The sequence below is a fragment of the Scylla paramamosain genome, chromosome 15, assembly GCF_035594125.1.
Source record: "Scylla paramamosain isolate STU-SP2022 chromosome 15, ASM3559412v1, whole genome shotgun sequence".
Classification (NCBI taxonomy): domain Eukaryota; kingdom Metazoa; phylum Arthropoda; class Malacostraca; order Decapoda; family Portunidae; genus Scylla; species Scylla paramamosain.
This window is the reverse complement of record NC_087165.1, coordinates 1,483,211-1,493,210: the sequence shown is the minus strand read 5'-3', so window position 1 is coordinate 1,493,210 and position 10,000 is coordinate 1,483,211. Positions and strand designations below refer to the sequence as shown.

The 10,000-nt window shown below is 40.3% G+C and overlaps 1 protein-coding gene across 1 annotated transcript in view; it reads right to left on the bottom strand.

The window, feature by feature from the left end:
* LOC135107262 (uncharacterized) overlaps positions 1-3,696 on the bottom strand; it is a 57,361-nt gene extending 53,665 nt beyond the window's left edge. Inside the window, exon 1 of the mRNA XM_064016924.1 lies at positions 3,577-3,696. The gene's annotated coding sequence lies outside the window, so the exon portion shown is untranslated. The remainder of the gene's footprint in view (positions 1-3,576) is intronic.
* Between the last annotated feature and the right edge of the window lie 6,304 nt (positions 3,697-10,000).

Here is a 10,000-nt window from a genome sequence, read left to right as displayed (position 1 = left end):
TTCTTTCAGAACTTGGATATAGCAATCCCCTTTCATGATCACATTCTAAAGCAAGAAGTAGAGTCCACCCCTCCCCACATTATTGTGTTCCTTTAGAACTTGGATGTAGCAATTCCCATTCATGGTTATGTACTAAAGCAAGAAATAGAATCCATTCCTCCCCACATAAGCACTGAAACAACCCCAAATCATAATGGAAGCACTGTGCTTCATTGTTTTAATGATGTACCTGGGGTCACACTGCTTACATCTGAGAGGATGACTTACATGCAGTTTGTGAGATGTCATGACTTGAAAAATGCTCTCATTGAACCAGAGGACCTTCTGTCAGTCTGCCACTGATCAGTTCTTATGTTCTTTAGGAAAAGTAAGTTGCTTACACCACACAATGTTGGTCAATAGGGGTTTGTGTAACTCAGTATGCCAAGGCGATGCTTGAGGCAGTGCAAATGGTGATGTCTTTAAAGAGCTTGAGGTAGTTTCTGGATATCCCTTGCTGTCACTCTAGGGTTTGTTCACAGCTAACTTGAGCAGGTAGTCAGTCGTGTTGTCATTCTTGACCTTCCATAACACTTTTTATATTGGGGTATGGTGTTGGGTGGTAACTCACACATGACAGCAAGCAGGTACATGATAGTGGACTTCCCTCTCCCTATCCTCCTCACTATTTCATTAATTGTAGCATTCTCTTCTTATAGAGTGAGAATATGGGCTTTTTCCACATCAGTCAACTGTGTGGAACCCATCTTGACCTGCTAGGTTGGATCTGGAGCAGCAACAAAGAAGATAGGCACTGACATGCTAGCCAGCATCCCTCAGGCATTAACAGAGGGTTTCTGAGTTGCCAAATACCACTAAGTAATGCCATATCAGTTTATATGAATTTTGGCATGATAAAAACAGGGACTGCATGTTTGCCTCCCCTTATATATATATATATATATATATATATATATATATATATATATATATATATATATATATATATATATATATATATATATATACAGTAGAATCTCCATTCTTGAACTTAATTAATTCCTGAATGCCGTTCGAAATCTGAAATGTTCAGAAGCCAAAACTATTTTTCCCATAGGAATCAGTGTAAAATGTCAGTTCCTAGACACCCATCCACCCCATCTTGTGGCTTATAGACACTCCCACTACCGAGATGGCAACTCCACATCTCCAGCTCAGGAACCATTTACCAGAAAGGACATATTGGATTAGCTTAGTGACAAGGAAAGGAACTCATCAGAAGATATTTTTTAAAGTGCAGGCATTCTCCTTGTCATCGATCTAGTGAGGGAAGCCTTACAGAGTGACACCACTTACCACCAAAATGAAGGTGATCATAAGACTTAGACATCTTGCTGCTGGAAAAAGCTACTGGGAAAAATGCAGCTGTACAGTAGTGATGGTGTTGTGGGTCATAAAGAGAGCCACAAGTGAGTTGGGTTTAATCCTGAGCCAGCCAAAAACTGCTTGTTTCCATTGAGGCTCCTCACATTTATCACATTTATCTTATTTCAAAGACTGAATTACATAAGAACATAAGAAATAAGGGAAGATGCAACAAGCGACCAGGCTTACACGTGGCAGTCCCTGTATGAAATATACCTACCTATTTCCATCTATTATCCCCATCCATAAACCTGTCTAATCTTCTCTTAAAGCTCTCTAATGTCCTAGCACTAACATGATTACTGAGTCTGTTCCACTCATCTACCACTCTATTTGTGAACCAATTTTTTTCCTATCTCCTTCCTGAACCTAAATTTTTCAAGCTTGAACCCGTTATTTCTTGTTCTACCCTGGTTGCTGATCCTAAGAATTTTGCTTACATCCCCCTTGTTATAACCCTTATACCACTTAAAGACTTCTATCAGGTCCCCTCTTAACCTACGTCTCTCTAAAGAATGTAAATTTAACAACTTCAATCTCGTCTCGTAAGGAATACTCCTCATCCCCTGTATCCTTTTAGTCATTCTCCTCTGTACTGATTCTAATAGACCTATATCTTTCCTGTAATTACTATCTTACCCACTGTGTCTCTCCTTCAAATACATATAGAGGAAATATTTACCAAAACTATAAATTAGTAATAAATGGCAGCTTTTGCTTTGTCTTTTACTATTTGAAATCAAATAACTTGGTTCAAGAATCAAATTATGGTACAACAACTGAAGCAACTATGAGTTCAAAATTTTGTCCGAAAACTGATTTGTTTGAAAAGGGAGGCATTCATTAACTGTTGTATTTACCTAGTTGTGGTTAATGGGAGGGGAGTAATCTCATCTATCTATCCAATTTGGTATTAAAAGCATGGACAGTTACGGCATTGACAATGTCTTCACCGAGTTCATTCTGTTTGTTCACACTTATATGAGGAAAACTAAACTTCTTGATGTCTCTACAGTTGACTTTCTTCAGCTTCATACTGTGTCCCTTTGTACTCTGTGCCTAAATCTATAAAACATTTTTTGTCCACATTTTCCATACCATTTATCATTCTATAGATGTTTATTAAATCTCCTCTCTCTCTCTCTCCTATTTTCAAGGGTAGGAATTTCCAACATTTTTAATCTCTCTTCATAGGTTGACTTGCTCAACTCTGGAACCATCTTAGTGACTGCTCTTTGTACTCTTTCTAATTTTACAATATTCCTCTTTGTACGAGGAGACCACAACACTGCCACATATTCCAGTCTTGGTCTTATCATGGAAATCAACAACTTTTTTATCATTCCTTTATCCAAATATGAGGATGCCACTTTTACTTTCTTAAACAAATTCATCGTCTCTCCAGTAATTTTATCAATGTGTCTGTCTGGAGTCAAATTTTCAGTAACTTACTTCCAAATCCACTTCCTCTTTTGATTTCTGCAACTTCACACCATCCATCTCATAATGATATTGTATTCTTTTCTTACTCTTACCAAATTCCATTACTTTACATTTACTTAAATTGAATTCCATTTGCCAAGATTTACTCCATCTATTTATATTATTTAAATTATCTTGGAATACCATACAATCATTTATATTTTCTACCCTTCTCATCAGCTTAGCATTATCTGCAAATAAGTTCAAATAACTATCTATTTCTTCATTTATTTGTGTGTGTGTGTGTGTGCATGAACCCCCAGTTCATCGTGGGGTTATGTTCCAAAGGCACCTGCAAAGTACTAATATCCATGATATATTGACTGCAGTTCAGAAAAAAGCTGCTAATTAAACCACTTCACCTCCTTACAGCAGTAATGGTGATTAACTGCCAACTTGGCGAATTAGGAACATACACCGTGTGCACAACACACCGACCACCACCACTGACCCAATGATAACCAGAATGTTTGTACAACTTAAATAACATACCAGACCACCACCACCACAAAGATAATAATAGCCCATATAAAACACTGACTGGTGACAAAACCTGCTTCTGCATGATCATCCAACCCAGCCAACACCTAACAGTAACAATGTACAACACTCACATGAACACACCAAATCGCCACTAACCCCAAACAATGTGAGTGGCAATGAAAATTACTGCTGGCACGGCTGACCTACCTAAACCAGCTGGTGCCCACTCTGCCTGCCAACAGTTGGTGTGAACTGCACCATTGCCTCTGCCTGGCCACCACCTTATCAGCAGGTAGTGTTGCCAAATATACAAGTGCACCTAAACCCTCATCTGGGTTTTTCCTCAACCCACACCATGATACAGCTTGTATTTTATCAAATGTAATGGCCAATTTTTCCGCAATAAGGTGGGATTTCCTGCATTGCAAAAAATAATTAGGTTCCAATGAAAAACACAAAAAAGTGAACTGATGATAAATGAATCATGATAAACTGGGAGTTCACTGTATATATATATATGTATGTATGCGTATATATATATATATATATATATATATATATATATATATATATATATATATATATATATATATATATATATATATATATATATATATATATATATATATATATATATATATATATATATATACATATATATATATATATTTTTTTTTTATGTAGGAAGGACACTGGCCAAGGAAGGGCAACAAAAATCTAACAAAAAAAATGCCCACTAAAATGCCAGTCCCATAAAAGGGTCAAAGCAGTGGTCAAAAATTGGTGGATAAGTGTCTTGAAACCTCTCTCTTGAAGGAATTCAAGTCATAGGAAGGTGGAAATACAGAAGCAGGCAGGGAGTTCTAGAGTTTACCAGAGAAGGGGATGAATGACTGAGAATACTGGTTAACTCTTGCGTTAGAGAGGTTGACAGAATAGGGGTGAGAGAAAGAAGTAAGTCTTGTGCAGCGAGACCGCGGAAGGAGGGGAGGCATGCAGTTAGCAAGATCAGAAGAGCAGTTGGCATGAAAATAGCGGTAGAAGACAGCTAGATATGCAACATTGCGGCGGTGAGTGAGAGGCTGAAGACAGTCAGTTAGAGGAGAGGAGTTGATGAGATGAAAAGCTTTTGATTCCACCCTGTCTAGAAGAGCAGTATGAGTGGAACCCCCCCCAGACATGTGAAGCATACTCCATACATGGACGGATAAGGCCCTTGTACAGAGTTAGCAGCTGGGGGGGTGAGAAAAACTGGCGGAGACGTCTCAGAACACCTAACTTCATAGAAGCTGTTTTAGCTAGAGATGAGATGTGAAGTTTCCAGTTCAGATTATAAGTAAAGGACAGACCGAGGATGTTCAGTGTAGAAGAGGGGGACAGTTGAGTGTCATTGAAGAAGAGGGAATAGTTGTCTGGAAGGTTGTGTCGAGTTGATAAATGGAGGAATTGAGTTTTTGAGGCATTGAACAATACCAAGTTTGCTCTGCCCCAATCAGATATTTTAGAAAGATCAGAAGTCAGGCGTTCTGTGGCTTCCCTGCGTGATATGTTTACCTCCTGAAGGGTTGGACGTCTATGAAAAGACGTGGAAAAGTGCAGGGTGGTATCATCAGCGTAGGAGTGGATAGGACAAGAAGTTTGGTTTAGAAGATCACTAATGAATAATAAGAAGAGAGTGGGTGACAGGACAGAACCCTGAGGAACACCACTGTTAATAGATTTAGGAGAAGAACAGTGACCATCTACCACAGCAGCAATAGAACAGTCAGAAAGGAAACTTGAGATGAAGTTACAGAGAGAAGGATAGAAACCGTAGGAGGGTAGTTTGGAAATCAAAGCTTTGTGCCAGACTCTATCAAAAGCTTTTGATATGTCCAAGGCAACAGCAAAAGTTTCACCAAAATCTCTAAAAGAGGATGACCAAGACTCAGTAAGGAAAGCCAGAAGATCACCTGTAGAGTGGCCTTGACGGAACCCATACTGGCGATCAGATAGAAGGTTGTGAAGTGATAGATGTTTAAGAATCTTCCTGTTGAGGATAGATTCAAAAACTTTAGATAGGCAGGAAATTAAAGCAATAGGATGGTAGTTTGAGGGATTAGAATGGTCACCCTTTTTAGGAACAGGTTGAATGTAGGCAAACTTCCAGCAAGAAGGAAAGGTAGATGTTGACAGACAGAGCTGAAAGAGTTTGACTGGGCAAGGTGCAAGCACGGAGGCACAGTTTCGGAGAACAATAGGAGGGACCCCATCAGGTCCATAAGCCTTCCGAGGGTTTAGGCCACCGAGGGCATGGAAAACATCATTGCGAAGAATTTTAATAGGTAGCATGAAGTAGTCAGAGGGTGGAGGAGAGGGAGGAACAAGCCCAGAATCGTCCAAGGTAGAGTTTTTAGCAAAGAGTTCAGCTTTAGAAATAGATGTGATAGCAGTGGTGCCATCTGGTTGAAGTAGAGGAGGGAAAGAAGAAGAAGCAAAGTTATTGGAGATATTTTTGGCTAGATGCCAGAAATCATGAGGGGAGTTAGATCTTGAAAGGTTTTGACATTTTCTGTTAATGAAGAAGTTTTTGGCTAGTTGGAGAACAGACTTGGCATGGTTCCAGGCAGAAATATAAAGTGCATGAGATTCTGGTGATGGAAGGCTTAAGTACCTTTTGTGGGCCACCTCTCTATCATGTATAGCACGAGAACAAGCTGTGTTAAACCAAGGTTTAGAAGGTTTAGGACGAGAAAAGGAGTGAGGAATGTATGCCTCCATGCCAGACACTATCACCTCTGTTATGCGCTCAGCACACAAAGACGGGTCTCTGACATGGAAGCAGTAGTCATTCCAAGGAAAATCAGCAAAATACCTCCTCAGGTCCCCCCAACTAGCAGAGGCAAAACGCCAGAGGCACCTTCGTTTAGGGGGATCCTGAGGAGGGATTGGAGTGATAGGACTAGATAAAGATATGAGAGTGTGATCGGAGGAGCCCAACGAAGAAGAAAAGGTGACAGCATAAGCAGAAGGATTAGAGGTCAGGAAAAGGTCAAGAATGTTGGGCGTATCTCCAAGACGGTCAGGAATACGAGTAGGGTGTTGCACCAATTGCTCTAGGTCATGGAGGATAGCAAAGTTGCAGGCTAGTTCACCAGGATGGTCAGTGAAGGGAGAGGAAAGCCAAAGCTGGTGGTGAACATTGAAATCTCCAAGAATGGAGATCTCTGTAAAAGGGAAGAGGGTCAGAATGTGCTCCACTTTGGAAGTTAAGTAGTCAAAGAATTTCTTATAGTCAGAGGAGTTAGGAGAGAGGTATACAGCACAGATAAATTTAGTATGAGTGACTCTGTAGTCGTAGCCAGATGGTGGAAAACTCGGAAGATTCAAGAGTGTGGGCACGAGAGCAGGTTAAGTCATTGCGCACATAAATGCAGCATCCAGCTTTGGATTGAAAATGAGGATAGAGAAAGTAGGAGGGAACAGAAAAGGGGCTACTGTCAGTTTCCTCAGACACCTGAGTTTCAGTGAGGAAAAGAAGATGAGGTTTAGAAGAGGAGAGGTGTTGTTCTACGGATTGAAAATTAGATCTTAGACCGCGAATGTTGCAGAAGTTAATGAAGAAAAAGTTGAGGGGGGTGTCAAGACACTTAGGGTCGTCGACAGAAAGGCAGTCCGACCTGGGGACATTTATGGTCCCCTCCCCAGATGGGGACTCCGAGGCTGGTGTAGGAGTCGCCATGATGATTTTAAACTTTTTGAGTGAAGGGTGTGTGTGTTATTAGGTGCTTGTAGTTTTGTGTGGAGGAAGAGAGTTGTCTTTAGAGGGCAGGCTGTGACTGCCCCCTTGTGTTGTGAGACACAAAGGGAAACATTGAGTGAGGTCACAGCTGGGTTTAATGATAAGTTCACAGCACCCCCTGAACAGTGCTTTAAACCTCACTGGGAGTAATTATATATATATATATATATATATATATATATATATATATATATATATATATATATATATATATATATATATATATATATATATATATATATTCACTCAGAACTTAGAACTGGAAAGCCACCCCCTGCCAGAAAAAATGGAGAAACTAGAATCTGCAGATATGTGTCCAAATTTAAAGGGCCCAGGGCATCACTATCCTCACCATCTCCATCTTGAAATGGATGGTGTGGACAAAGTTGTCAAGTCGCGAGGGATTCAGAATATGTTGAAAACACCCCATGGCCTTGAACACCACAATCAGCAGACTGCAGAACTCAAGATCCTTGGGCATGTGTTCAATGGGGAGTTTTTGGAACTAATCCATCAGATATCATTGCTACTGTATGCCCCCTAGTAACACGACTCAAAATATTGTTGTAAATACCATGTGCATAAAAATGCAAAGAACATTGATCATTATGATACTTTCAAAATTCTGCATTGACTTTTAAATATCTTATATGGATAATTTTGAGAGACATCTGTCAAAACTGAAATATTTTACATGACTATTTAGTAATACTGTCATCAATATTTTAAATACGGCATATTACAAGTCTAAACTCTATTGGTCTGGACAATGAAAAAGATAAAAAATAAGACTGTATGACATAACATACTCAGTAACATCATGATATATGGATATAGTTATTTTCATGGGGATTTTATCATCTCTTTCAGGAAGCAAGCAACATGGCAAAGTAATCAAACACCAAAACAAACATCTCTCAGGACTACTCTAGTATAACAGGAGAGGAATACAGGAAGCCACAGATTCATGGAGTAGTGGCATGGACAATGCAGCAGGAATTAACTGATTTTCCAACTATGTGTTTTTAACTTCAACCAAGGTGGACCAGTCAGATGGTCCACCATCTGACTGGTTAGATATACAGCATTACTCTCGCCAGGATGCTTGAGTTGCCTATTTTCAATTAAAATTGTTGTTTCATATACTAGGAAGTTGATCTATGTAATTAGGAGCTCTAAGTGGCACAGACATGTCTTCATTTTTACTGTCCATTAATATGGTTCTCAACAATGGTGTACTTTTTTGGAAATCTCAAGATGACCAAATAAATTGAAATATCAATTCACTAGAAAATCAATTAAAATATTGTTCATGAATACAGTTCAATTTTACCTGTGTCACTACTTAGAAGGAATTGTGTAAAAAAGTATTTTATACAAGCTCATTGCATCTTTATGTATATAGAATGACACTGTAGGTATATTTGATATTGCTCCTATGTGTAAGAAGGGAACATGTCTGGTGCTGCCACCTGGTGACACTCAATATTTACCAAACTCCCCATTGTGCCCATGTCTCACAGATGCCACACATCCTAGCTGAGAGATATAAACCTTTCCAACCTGACTTGGTATGGCCTGAAGGGAAGAGGAGTTGGGGGAGATAAGTGACAGTGATGACAGCTAGAGCCAAGGGAGTTAATGTTAGAAAAAAAAACTGCCCCTCTTGTTTTGAGACTGATCATGTGACAAGGAAACTAAGGCCAGGCACTTCTAGGATCTGTTTCCTTTGCTCTCTAGGCTGGGAGAAGGACAAAGCAGACCATGAGAAGGAAGGTCTGGTAAACTGACGTCAGAGACTGAGGCTCCAGTTTGACCAGAGGCATACCCACACAAGGACCAGACTTGGCTAATTCCCTCGTTGCCTGTTACTGGACTGACAAAGAAGCTTTGTCCTTCACTACTTTGATGACCCCCTTCACAAGCTCCTCATTGAAAAGATGGGAACCCATGTGGAACTCCCTGAGTTCCTCCCTGAGTGTCACATCAAAGGAGGAAGAAAGACTTGTCAAAAAATAATCCTTGCACATGACCCTTATGTTTGCTACAGATGTGTCAGAGTTTGCTGCACCATCCAACATGGCCAAGTGTATGGAGTGAATGAAATAATCAAGCAAGGCTTTTGAGGGAGAGAATGAAACTCCCTCATACTCATGCAGTGAGATTCTGCATTCTCCTGATAGCATTCAAGGAATCCTCCAGGCATACCATATCTACCTGTTTCATTTTCATAAAGAATTCCTTTGCCTTAATGTATATGGCCATAAGAATGTTCTTGTTCACTTTCACCACCTGATCCAGGTGTGGCTGGTCATGCACCTTGTAGTAGTGGAGGAGCTTTCTTGATGGATCAGATGTCCTGTTGCCTCAACAGCCCTATCCCACATACCAATGATAGTTGGGTCAGGCTTGAAAGCAAGCATCTTCTAGATGGGAAGGGCTGATCCAGTGGTGAAGGCAATCTGGGATTTTTCAGATGTAGTCTACCATTACATCTGGAAAACACTGGAAAAGGAAATCCAAAAACCATTTACAATGTAAGTCCGATGTAAAGACAAAAGACTCTAGGTCCTGCACCTCCTCCCCTGAATTGAGTGGAACATCGGCTCCCAGCCTATGCGACATCACCAGAGGTGAGGCCAATGAACCTGGATGTCCAAAATCAATAGAAAGCCAATGGTACCATTGCTCCATCACGGCCTGTCACAGCTGTTACTCATGTCGCTTGGGGCACATGTCTTTTGTGCTGCTCATGTCGCCTGGGCACCTTTCCTGTTATCCCTGGTGTAACATGCATCCCATGTGACAACTGTGAGAATGCTACCTGCAGAAGGTGGCCACCTGCCCCAG